General features: G+C 41.0%; 1 protein-coding gene across 1 annotated transcript in view; it reads right to left on the reverse strand.

Moving 5' to 3' along the window:
• The window catches only part of Phf14 (PHD finger protein 14), a 199,169-nt gene that overhangs the window by 14,576 nt on the left and 171,590 nt on the right, over positions 1 to 13,003 (reverse strand). The gene's annotated exons all lie outside the window — the stretch shown is intronic.

Below are 13,003 nucleotides of genomic sequence, written 5' to 3' on the forward strand. Positions count from 1 at the left end.
AAACAGAGAGGGAGGTGGAAGGTAGATATCCCTTATGTTTTTGTTTTGTTTTGAACAATCTGAGTGTATTACCTATTTTGATACATAAATCCAAAAGGACTATTGAAAACAAACATCAAGTCACCATAAAAGTTGCTAGTTTTGCGCTGCCGAGAACGAAACTCACAAATGTAAGCAAGCACTCTGCTGCTGAAGTATACGCCATATCCAAGAATGAATTGTTCATTTCTCAACCAAAAGCCTATGCTTGGTCAGGCTCTTGTTAAAGTAGATGTCTACCTGGTATTGATCTGGGAGTTCCCTACATCCTCCTCACAGGAATGGAAGGGTGGGAAGGTATGGGTCTCGAAGTGGTGTAGTCATGGTTATCCTCAGTTCTTTGCCCAAATTCAGCCACCTGGATACCTGTGACTGAAGGTTGGCAAACAAGTCTTCTGTCTCTGACACCAGTGGGAAGGCCTAGAACATGGAAACTGGTATCCTTTCCACTGCATCCCCAGCGGAAGTCTGGAAACACCTTTCCACAGTTATCGAATCTAACCTTTCATGACCTTGGAGCTATTTTCTAATCAATGGTGAAGCGCATTACACATGACATCAGACATGCAAATGGATTGAGTGGTGGAGGGAAAGCCTTCTCATTCTGTGGGAAAAGCCCCTCTTGAGTCCACTTGAAAATGCATTTCTATATTCCTGATTTACAAATGGTATCCACCCTCTGGATTCTCCCTTGAACTCACTATAATATTGTTTTGACAATGAGTTAAATAAGAGTTAAATAAGATCTTTAGCATGTATCCCCCCCCCCCTTTTATCTGTGTGAAAGTCATGATTCTAACCTCCTGAAAGGAACCCGGCATCACCAGTAATTGCTGAGGATTTATACAGCTGGCTCTCATCAATCTGTCTTGTTGTCTTTCTCTGTTATATTTGTTTTCTTTTCTCCCTGAGTTACTCGGAGCAACATCTCCAGAAAGTCTAAGACACAGCATAGCATAAAAATCAGGGAAATGAAAGAATCTTACTATCTTTCCCTTCCACCCCCACCCCAACTGTTAGGATGCTTTGCTGGGATACTATCAACAGAAAGCATGCTCTGCTGACATTTCAAACTCCCACAGAAAACCCTGTGAATTTTCTGAGAAGGCCATATTTGCAAGGTTTGTTCAACAAAGAGGTTGGATAATCATCTTGGATTAAACCTTCAAAGCAGCACAGGCTTTTGGTTACCCCCCACCCCTATACCATGATTAACCGGGGAACCTTGTGAAACCCTCTTTCTTATCATAATGTGTTTTTTGAAGCCATCAGTTATTCATGAGAGACACTTTTGTAAACACGCTTCTTTATACATTCCCTTTAATTAGCAGTCCCTTTATTTTGCACAAAACTTCCTGTATTTAACCTTTATCTGCAAAGAAATTTTGTATGAAGTATTAAAGAATTAGGCAGCTAATGGGAAAATACATTTCTCCTACTGATAACATATCAAAATCTGTTAGACTACTCATTAATTTCTAGCTGCTTAGCCTCCAGGAAGCTTGGAGCCAGGTCTGAGGCTTGACTTTAATAACTCTGTAGGGCCTACCTCTCTGCACTCCCATTTTCCAACGTTAGCCTTGGATCCGAGCTTATATTTAATATATTCCTGGTTTCATTTCCTTGTGTTTATTTCGATTTTGTTGCATCTGTTTTATAAATCACATATATAAAGATACAAAGAATATACTTATATAAGTGAAACATACAGTGCTCTGTAATGTTATGAAAAATTCTTAGAGCAATCACAGATTCTCGTGTGATAGCTCTTTCTTGGCATGTTTCATTCAGAGACAACAGAACACCTATTCTGAGCATCTCATTTAACTTGTTCATGTGCTGTATAAACGTGGAATACATTAGCTATCTATAGAATCTAAGACAGGACAATTGTGATCAATCTAAATTATTAATTGGGTGGGTTAAAAGACACTTAGAGGCATAGTAAAGCATAGTTCCAAATTTATCTGCAAGAGTATTTCCAGAGAAGATGCCATTAGGAGGGCCTGACCTCAGGAGGTCGTGGCACTGTGGAAGGAGGAGCCTAGCGAGAGGAAGAGGGCCATAGGTGGCAAGACTTTGGAGGACATATCTTGGCTCTTGGTGCTTCCTGTTTTTCTCTTGTTATTTCTTGTTCTTCTTCACTTCTGCTACCATAAGCTAGACAGCTTCCTCTGCCATGCCCTGTCTTCACATTGCTCTGCTTCTCCATTGGCCTGAAAAAAAAATTGAGCCTACTGACCATGGGATGAAACCTCTGAGACTGTGAGCCAAAATACTTTTCCTCTCTTAAAGGATTCACGTTGAGTTTTTTTTTTTTTTTTACAGTGAGGAAGAGTCTCATAAATGTCTCCATAATGTGAAAAAGGGAGGGCAACTCTGACTCAACAAAGTGTTTATTTTTGTCATTTATTCTTTTTAGAACATGCCCTTCCGCTCTTTAAAAGTAAAGGACAGCAGATTCAGTGTCACCTCATTTCTAGTGCATAGATGGCACCTTCTCAGTGTGTAGAAGTGGCAAGCAGCTCTCTGTAGCCTCTTTTATAAGGGGACTACTTCCACCCATTTAGACACTCTTCTCAGTACTGAATCAGCTCCCACGATCCCATTAAGACCACTACCTTGGACATTAGGATATCAGGTTATGAATTCGGGGTTAAGAGTATTGTTGCTGTTTTATGTAATATAATTACATATGTGCAGTCATGCTTACCCTTTCATTTGCATTACAATTAGCTTGGTTAGAAGCCACTGATAGCTCTTGCCTGAGCTCCAAATCAGGGAAATAAAAATGTCATGACTATCAGGAGGTAGAAATCTTAAGGTTGTAAAATGTAAATATGACAACACAGACAACTTGTTTGAACCACCTAACTCTTGAACATACTCTAACATGGCGTTTCTCTGTTTAAGGCAATGTCTTTAGGACAATGACCTGCTTAAGAAAGCTGAATTTCTGTCTCTTTTCACATACTCCTGGCTATAGGACTGACCTGCAGTGCTTTGCAAAATGTTTAAATTCCTTTCCACTCTCTTTGAGATACAAATCTCTAACTTGAGCATGCTTTTCTCAGAAGCTGAGAAAACGAAATCCCCGAGAGAGATTGAGGCACTGTCTCCTAGTCTCTGAGGGGAGCAGGAGCCTAACACCAGTGAAACACTCGTCAGAGCACCGAGATGGCTAAAATCACACTGACTGGCAGCCTCATCTTATGGTCCTTTAGTATCTTTCCTTTAACACAGTGCAAAATTGAAAAGACATCTTGATCTTTCCCCACCCCAGTGGAGTTGAGCTCTAGTTGTACTAGAGTCTCCTTCTCTTACTGTAGAAACTTGAATAAAATCTCTTGCCCTTTTTACAAATGCCTGGCTCTTTCTCTGTGGTTTACGTTCACTAAAATCACTTACTTCAAGATTTGGCCATCGTTACATTGTTCATTCAGACTCAGTTTTAGCAAAACAAGGCAAGGCTTTCATGGGCATTTATGAATGTGTTTGTAAAATGGTTTCGTATAGCCAAAACACTAATGGATTTTGTGACTGAAAAGAATGCAAGTATCTACATATATAGACTATACAGCAGATCCTGGGAACAGGTCTTGTATAGTTAGTGAGGGACTGGAATTCTCTAAGTGGTGAGGTTTGATGATTGCCTTGTGCATTGCAGTTCTTTCTTTGTTTACTCATTTGTTTGTTTTTAAGTTTCAGTCTTGCTGAAAGAAAGACTGAGTGGGACTAGCATACTATGAAAGATTTCCATCTATTGCTCCTCAGTATGAGTTCATTCTTCTTCCATTGAAGCATCAGGAAAATCCACTCAGCCTGATTAAACCAGAGGTGGCAAAAACACAAAGGAGATCTGGAATTGTGCTCTGTGGGAATTTTGCTTGTCTTAGACTAATTTTGCACCTCACCATTGTAGAGCCTTTCCAAGGTATTGTTGAATACAGACCTAGAATAGCACATGTGTTTCCAACAGCCCCCTCTACACGAGCATAGGCCACCAAGTGACTACCTTTTGTGCTTTCCCAAGAGGAGGATCCCTGTGCTTCTAACACCAAAGAGCCAGTTCTTCTGCCTGCCTCCCAAGACTGTCCCTGCATCCCATCCCTCAGAGAGTAAATGGCATTCATAGAAAATGAAGCTCTAAACAGGGAGTAAAATACAAACCAGTACTAAATGAATCCAGAGCAAGAGGCTGATGCTAGTAAGAGTTTCAGAAAGTCATGTTTCAAGGAGGATATTGAGCATAATGTCCCTTTGTATATGAGATTTATTGAGGGCATTCTTAATGCCGTGGAAAAGATAGCATGGGGAAGACTATGAGGAGAGTTCAAGCCTTTGAGACCAAGTGGGGATCACCTCTAAGAGATCGCAGACATAGTCCTCATGCTATGTAATTGATGGACAAGTAGCCCATATGTGTTCTTATAGTTAGAACGTCTGATTTTCAGGCAGCAGGAGCAACGATAAAGGTTTGCACTTTAACTAACATATGTCCTTCACACAGGATATGCTTAGGATGTTGGGTGGCCTGGGGTAAGGAAGAGAGAGAGAGAGAGAGAGAGAGAGCGCTCGCGCTCTGCAGGTTGAATATAGCACCAAGTAGCCCCTAATAGTCGGTGGAAATGTTTCCTGTCATTTTTCAGGGATGCTCAGAGCCATTATGTTCTATAATGAACTATAAAATGAAGTGTGGATCCCACAAGCTGAGATATCCCTTTGACATTTTGTATGCGCAGTGAACTGCAGACAAATGCAGACCTTCACAAAGCAGAAACATATCCTCATCCGATGTGTTTAGAATACTCACAGACTGATCTGTGCTTAACTCATCTAAAGATTTTAGAAATGGCCTGATTATTAATTTCATCCACTTAGAAAATGAATTGGTTACAGACTCTGTATGCTCTTTCTTTATATTTATATTATCATTAATATTCTAAGGTACATCGATTCTGTTGTTCTTAAATAATGATATGGTTCCTTGAAAGTGTAGTATTTCTCATAATTAAAAAAAAATGAGACTTGTATTCAATATGGACACTGTAAAGAACAACAGAAGGTTCAATGACCCTGAGTCTTTTTTATTTATTTATTTATTTTTTTTGCAGAAATGTGGGTCACAGGACAAATAATATTCCAATTTAAAAATAAAATTAAATCCTGCTTAGATATCTTTTACTCTGAATGCACATTGAATTTCTTTACTCTCTGAGATCTGACCCTAGCTTTCAAGAATACTTCTTTACATATGGGTCTCATCATTGACAGTTTGGACTCCAAATGGTTTGGCTCCAGGTTTTTCACTGTTCTGTTTCTCTAGCTGTATTGACAAGGTTCAGGACTTGCTCTTAGGCCTAGTTACAGAGTTATTTCTGGCCTCAGAATCTTCAAGCTTAGGCAAGACTGGTCTGTTCTTCATGACCTCAGTTCCCCTCCTCACACAAAACCTCTTTGAGACATGTGGCTCTTTTCATAGTAAATTATAATATAAGCCTTTTGGAATTAATCTCATTTATGCTTCAGGCAAGGAACTACAGGAAACTAAGAGATGCTGAGAATAGGGAGAACTTCCCCCCCACATTGGTCACATCTGAAGTCATATACATTTTTAACAGTAAGTGGATTGAGTATGTTATATTTATATATTTAGGAACATACATGCACACACACACCAATTAAATAGAGTCCATAAATTTGAAAGTAAGTGGGCATACATAGGTATGAAGGATAGAAAAAGGAAAATTATTATTATACCAATTTTAAAAATTAAAAAATTATGTGAAAATTTTAAAATATTTTAACAAACCATAGCTAATGGTTTTAGTCTATACATTTTTAATTTTAAGAAAAATATTATTTCATATCTATAATGTACCAGATGATATCCTATCCATGATTTATTTACTCTTCAGATGCTGCATGGGTTTTTGTGATCTTGGTCTGGGAGAAATGCCTTTATAAGTGGCTGTAGCTTACTATGTTTGTAGTATACTACTCTCTATCTTTGGCTTGTTGAAGTTGGTGGAACATGACTGAAAAGTTGGGATTAGTAGAAGTCCTTGGAGCTTGGGGGTGGTTATGGTTAATTTAGAAGCATATTCTCTAAGGGGTTTCAGAAAAGTAGTATGCTGGCTACTTTTTTGTTAACTTGACACAAGCTAGAGTTGTTGGAGAGAAGGGAGTCTCAACCAAGAATGTCTCTTCCTAAGATCAGGCTGTAGGCAAGCCTGTAGAGCATCTTCTAAATTAGTGATTAATGAACGAGGACCATATAAAACCCATTGTGGATAGTGCTATCCCTGAGCTGGTAGTCCTGGGTTCTATAAGAAAGCAAGCTGAGCATACAATGAGGAGCAAGCATCAGTTCCTGCCTCCAGGTTCCTGCCCAGGTTGAACTCCTGTTCTGACTTCCTTCAGTAATAGACTGTGGATGTAGACCCATAAGCCCAACAAACTTTGCCCTGCCTAGATTACTTATGGCTATATTGTTCTGTCACATCAGTAGAAACTCTAAGACAGGAAGAGACAGAAATAGATCTTTTTTTTTTTTTTTTTTTTTTTTCCCCACGAGATGACGCGGGAGAGACAATTGGGAGAGACAGACGGCGGGACTCGAACCGGCGCACCAAGAGACGGGGCGCCCTCTGCGGGCGGGAGCCTTAAGGGCCGAGCCACCGGCGGTTCGCTCAGAAATAGATCTTAAATTAGATATTTTTCAGTAGATAGGCCATTATGCTTAGTTGACTCTAGAAGATTTGTTAATGAATAGGTGGTGTCCATGTCTGAAGGAAAAACCTAGACACCTTAATTACATATAATTTGGCATACCTCACCTCTGTAAGCAAACTTACACTCACATACAAAATCTTCCTTATGACTTAAAGAACTTCCAGTGGATTTTTATTAATTACAAACTACCTCTGAATAAGAAATTTTAAGATTCTCTGAAAAATACATTTAAAAATTCATATATATATGTGTGTGTGTGTGTGTGTGTACATTAATTTAAAAAGTACCATCATATGTTTATCTTTGCTTTTTCTATAAGATTCAGTTTAACCACAGAACAGAAGAACAAGGAGTTTAAAGTTTAAAGCCAGAGGGATAAAGAGAACAACAGAGTCAAATTCTGAAAGACTAGGAAAGGAATCTGGTTTAAGTTTGCAGAGGAGCTGAGCCCCGGCTGCCTGCTGAAAGAAATAGGGTTAAAAGAAGTTATGCTTTATATCTTATGAGGAAATCATGAAACACAGCCAGACCTTAGTGACACCAGAGGTTGTCCTAAGGTTCATAGTAGACTTCTTCCTGGGAAAAGTTTCCAAGTCACAAAAGGGAATAAGTGATCCTAATTCCTGGATGGAATTTTCAAAGCCTGCTAAGGAGAAGTTTACCAACAGCAGCTGCTCTGAATACATAGAAGCCACTGTTCTGAAGCTTGAATCTATATCAGGAACTGCTAGACTGTTGAAGACAACACATGAAATGGTAGAAAAAAAAGGAAAAGAATATCTGGGAAAACAAAATAGAAATGACGATGTAAGACTGCCTTGGTTAAATGCAGATCTGAGCTATGTGTGTTGACAAGCATAAAAGGCTTGCCATTGGAGGCCAGGGCCTCGTGCTTCCCCGGAGAAAGAGGGGAGCACTGGAAACATCAGTTTCATGAATGGCCCCAAGTGAGAGAAGACAGATTAATTGAACAAGAAGATGCTACTAGTAGTAGAAGACCAGGATATCTTGGGGGATGGGAGGGGGCAACTTTGTTACTTCAATGAAAAAAAACATGACTGCTTCAGTTATATTAGAAAAAGCAAAATATGTTTGACTACAAAGTAGACATTACTAAGTAGTTGCTACAAAGCTATTAGGGCAGAGAGACCTTAGTGGTTTGAATAGGTTTGACCCTCATACACACTCATGTGTTTGAATGCTTTGCACACAGGGAGTAGCACTATTAGAGGGTGTGTCCTTGTTGGAATAGGTGTGGCCTTGATTTTTTTTATTGATTAATTTATTTATTTACATTTCAAATGTTATCCCCCTTCCTAGTTTCCCCTTAGCAAACCTCCTATCCCCTCCCCCCTCCTTCTATGAGAGTGCTCTCCCACCCACCCTTTCCTGCCTCACTGCCCTAGCATTCCCCTATGCTGGGGCTTCAAGCCTTCACAGGACCAAGGGCCTCTCCTCCCACTGATGTCAGATAAGGCCATTCTCTGTTACCTATGCAGCTGGAGCCATGGGTTGCTCCATGTGTTCTCTTTGGTTGGTGGTTTAGTCCCTGGGAGCTTTGGAGGGTCTGGTTTGTTGATATTGTCGTTCTTCTTATGGGGTTACAAACCCCTTCAGCTCCTTCAGTCCTTTCCCTAACTCCTCCATTGGGGTCCCCATGCTCAGTCCGATGGTTGGCTGTAAACATCCACATCTGTATTGGTTAGGCTCTGGCAGAGCCTCTCAGGAGACAGCTATATTAGGCTCCTGTCAGCAAGCACTTCTTGGAATCAGCAATAGTGTCTGGCTTTGGTAGCTGTATATGGGATGGTTCCCTAGATGGGACAGTCTCTAGATGGTCTTTCCTTCAATCTCTGCTCCACTCTTTGTCCCTGTATTTCCTTTAGACAGTTGCAATTCTGAGTTAATATTTTTGAGATGAGTGCGTGGGTCCATTCCTCAACCGGTGGCCATGCCTAACCTCTGGATATAATCTCTACAGGTTGTCTCTCCCCTTTGTTGGGTATTTCATCTAATGTTATCCCCATTGGGTTTTGGGAGCCTCTTGCTTTCCTGGCATCTGTGACTTTCTGGTGGCTAATCCCAGTCCCCCCTCCACTACTGATACACACCTCTGTTCAATTTCCTGACCCTCTGTATGTCTCCCTTATCTTCTCCCACAACTGATCCTGCCCTCTTGCTCCACTATGTTCATAGCAGCCTTATTTATAATAGCCCTTAGCTGGGAATAGCCCAGATGTCCCTCAACAGAGGAATGGATACAGAAAATGTGGTACATTTACACAATGGAGTGCTACTCAGCTATTAAAAACAATGACTTCATGAAATTCACAGGCAAATGGATAGAACTAGAAAATATTATCCTGAGTGAGGTAACTCAATCACAAAAGAACTCACATGGTATGTACTCACTGACAAATGGATAGCTCAGAATACTCATGATACAACCCACAGACCTTGAATGAGAAATGTCCCCAGAGCTTTGGACATTTGACTCTTTGGCTCAAGAAGGAAGACCAAAGTGTGGATGCTTCAGTCCTACTTAGAACAAAATAATCACAAGGTAGAGGGAGGGAGGGATTGGGAGGTGTGGCCTTGTTGTATGGAATCAGGGTGGGCTTTGAGGTTTACTTGTGCTCAAGCTCTGCCCAGTGCAGGAGAGTCTTCTGTTGGATGCCTTCAGATCAAGATGCAGATTCCTTCTTCAGTACCATGTCTGCCTGCAGGCTGTCATGCTTCCTCCCATCATGATAATGGATTAAACCTCTGAAACTGTAAAGCCAGCCCCAATTAACTGTTTTCTTAGTAAGGGTAAGCAATGAAAGCCAAACTATGACACTGACCACTTGTTTTATTTAGAAAGAGGTATGCAAGCAGCCCGATTGATAAATAGATTGCTGGAAATTGTTTGTAGGTTAAGGCAAGCATGCTCCTGTGCTGCTAAGCTATGCTTGCCTGCCTTAATAGTATCTCTCAAAATTAAATCTACACTTCTATATCTTAATTAAGGTTTCTATTGTTAGGGACAAAACAAGGACCAAGGTGACTTATTTTAAAACATGTTTAATTGGAAGTACAGCTTCAGAGGACGCTGAGAGTGGCTCCCATCTTTTGAAACTCTGAAGCTCCCCCCTCCCCCAGTGGTACAGCTCTTATTAAGGTCATACCACCAGTGATGGCTTGAATATGCTTGGCCCAGGGAGTGGCACTATTAGAAGGTGTGGCCTTGTTGGAGTAGATGTGTCACTGTGAGTATGGGCCTTAATACATTTGACCTCGGTGCCTAGAAGCCAGTCTTCTGCTAGATGCCTTTGGAACAAGAGGTGGAATTCTCAGCTCCTCCAACCCCATATCTACCTGGACACTGCCATGCTCCTGCCTTGATGATAATGGAACTGAACTCTAAACCTGTAAGCTAGCCCTAATTAAATGTCATTTTTATAAGAGCTGCCTTGGTCATGGTTTCTGTTCACTGCAGTAAAACCCTAACTAAGATACCGCCTAAATCCTTCATAATCAGGTCCACCAACTGGCGTTCAACTATTTAAACATATTAGACTATTGGGGTCATTCTTATTCAAACCACCACATGATGCAACTGAGTGATGCAACTCATATACAATACTATGAAGTAAAAGGAAAAATTATATCCTTGCAAAGATTCTGCCATAAATATTTATAACAACTTTAATTATAGTGCTTAAAACCTGAAGTCGTGGCTTGAATGAGAAATGTCCCCAGAGCCTTGGACATTTGATTATTTGGCCCTAGTTTGTGTTTCTGCTTTGGGAGCTTTAAGTGGCACATTCTTGCTGAAGAAAGTATGTCATTGAGGGTAGGATTTATGAGTAAAAAGCCTCACCTACTTCTATTTTGCCCTGCCCCTCCGTTTTGTGCTTTGTGAACTCTCAACTTCTTAGAGCTCCTGTTTCTTGTCGCCATCCCTCCATTATGGACTCCTGTTCCTCTGTGGTGGTGCTTTATCAAAGCAGCAGAAAAGCAACTAATACAACTGAAAAGCTCTCAAGTGTGTCTGGACTGAGGAGTGGAAAGCCAACCGTGGCATAACTGGAGAGTTGAAAGCTCATTCAACAAGAGAAAGGAATGAATACTAATACATATAACAGCACAGATGAATTCAGTGAAGAAAGCCATGCTTGGCTGCTGTGTGTCACATAATTTCACCTGTGGGGCGGTAAGCTCCAGGGAGCAGAAGCTCAGGAATTTGACTGAGCTCATTCCACACGGGGCTGGGCAGAAGCTGAGGGGCTCTTCCTGGGCGTGGGGAGAACTCAGTCTGAGGTCCTGTAGGGGCAGGGCTTCTGAGAGAGGGTCTCCGTATTTGGGCCCCCAGACACTGCTGAGAGCCACGGGCATTCAGGCTGGACTGGCCCACAGCCGAGAAGAACAATGGGGAGGGAAGCCTCGGCAGTACCCTGTGTGTTGAGACACTTTGTTACCAGCACTCACTTGGCTGGGTTGGCTAACTTGGTTGAATTGGTGGCCTCTATGATGGGAATATAGAGAGGTTTTCAGGTGGGAGATTAGGCGGAGGTGGCAGCAAGGACTCATTAGTTAAAGGCCTTCTCCCTGGTTCCCCATGGCAGGGCCCCAAAGACATGAGGAAGTCCATGGTTTTAAAAGGTTTATTGTCATGGCAGAAAGTAGATGAATCTGGCTGCACCCCCCACCCTGCAAACTCAGGGCAGACCTGAGTTAAATAGGGAAGAGAGATTAGGGTCAAAGAAGGAATGCTTAATTGGCTATGCCCTCTGGCCTTTAGATATCTCACTAATATAGAAATCTCTTGACGCCAAGGCCTGTAGTCACACCCTCTACCTGTGCTAAGTGAGACAAACCTTTTTGGGAGGGGCTGCATTGCCCTATGTGACTGAAAGGGGCTGATCAATAGAGGTCTTAGATGGCGTGTCAGAACCCTGGGGTCTGGGAACGTGGCAAAATGTATGCTGTCCCTTGAAGGGTCTCTGGCCATTTCTAAGCCAGTGCTCTACCAGAAACCAAGCTATCCTTTTCACAGTCTCACATTCACCTATACCGAATTGTGGAAAAAGTATTTAGTGGTTGCCTGAGGTTGTGATTAGGAGTAGATCCTGATAGTTAACTAGGCAGAAACTACAGACTTGTAGGGTAGGATCATTGAACTTACTGTCTAGCTTACTTTTGCTGATGTTACCTGAATGTACGTTTTTCATAAATACACGTTTGTAGTGTGAACCTTAAATTATATATATCATAATTTTTAGGAATCAAAGATAATGAAGAAGGCTTCTGGATTGGGTGATAATCAGACACTGATAATGGTGAAGTTAGTAGGAAACACGGCTAAGCTGCAGACAGGTCTCAGAAACAAAACAAAAACAATAAACAACCAAAAACAAAGGCAAGTTTTCCCTCCATAGCCCCAGTTTGGGGCAGCAGAATCACACTCGAGTGGACGTAATAGGTGCTGGGATCCTTCCTTGCTGAGTAGCCATTTTTTAAAATGTGTTCTAGCCTTTGTCTAGAGTTGTTTTCCGGAGTTTACTATAAATATAGTCTCTATTGCCATCCACATGGCTTCTCACGTGGAGCTGAAAAGTTGATGATCTGTGTTTCACGCAATTGACAAAGTGGATTTCCTGAAATGCAAATCTGATGAGGTTATTCCCTTGATTAAAATTCCTCACTGGTTCCTTATTGCCTTCAGCGGTGCTTCTGTACTGTGACTGCACGTTAGAATTGCCTGGAGCACTTCACTAGGTGTGCGGTGCTTAGCCCACCTCCAGACATTCTAACTTAATTGACCAGAGCACAGAGTCAGAGTATCAGTACTTTAAATACTTCCGATGTAGTTTGTTTCTCGAGGGCTTATTTTTTTCAACAACATTATATTAGGACATAATTCATATACTTCACAATTTATCCATGTAAAAATATATATTTCCATGGTCCCCTTCTATATCCTATGATTAATTTTTTTAAATTATGGTAAACTTTGTAACATAAAATGTGCTGTTTTAACCATTTAATGTGTACAACTCAGTGGTATTTATGACATTCACAATAATGTACAACTATCTCAATTATTTCTTAAGATTCATGTGCTTTAAGTACTTATCCAATTCTAAAGAACTAAATGCAAAGTCTTTAACAAAACCAGAGACTTTTCCCAACAAGGTCTTCTCATATCTTCCCAGGCTGTGCTCTGAGCACTTTCTGTCTGGCATTT

The sequence above is a fragment of the Arvicanthis niloticus genome, chromosome 15 (genome assembly GCF_011762505.2).
Source record: "Arvicanthis niloticus isolate mArvNil1 chromosome 15, mArvNil1.pat.X, whole genome shotgun sequence".
Lineage (NCBI taxonomy): Eukaryota > Metazoa > Chordata > Mammalia > Rodentia > Muridae > Arvicanthis > Arvicanthis niloticus.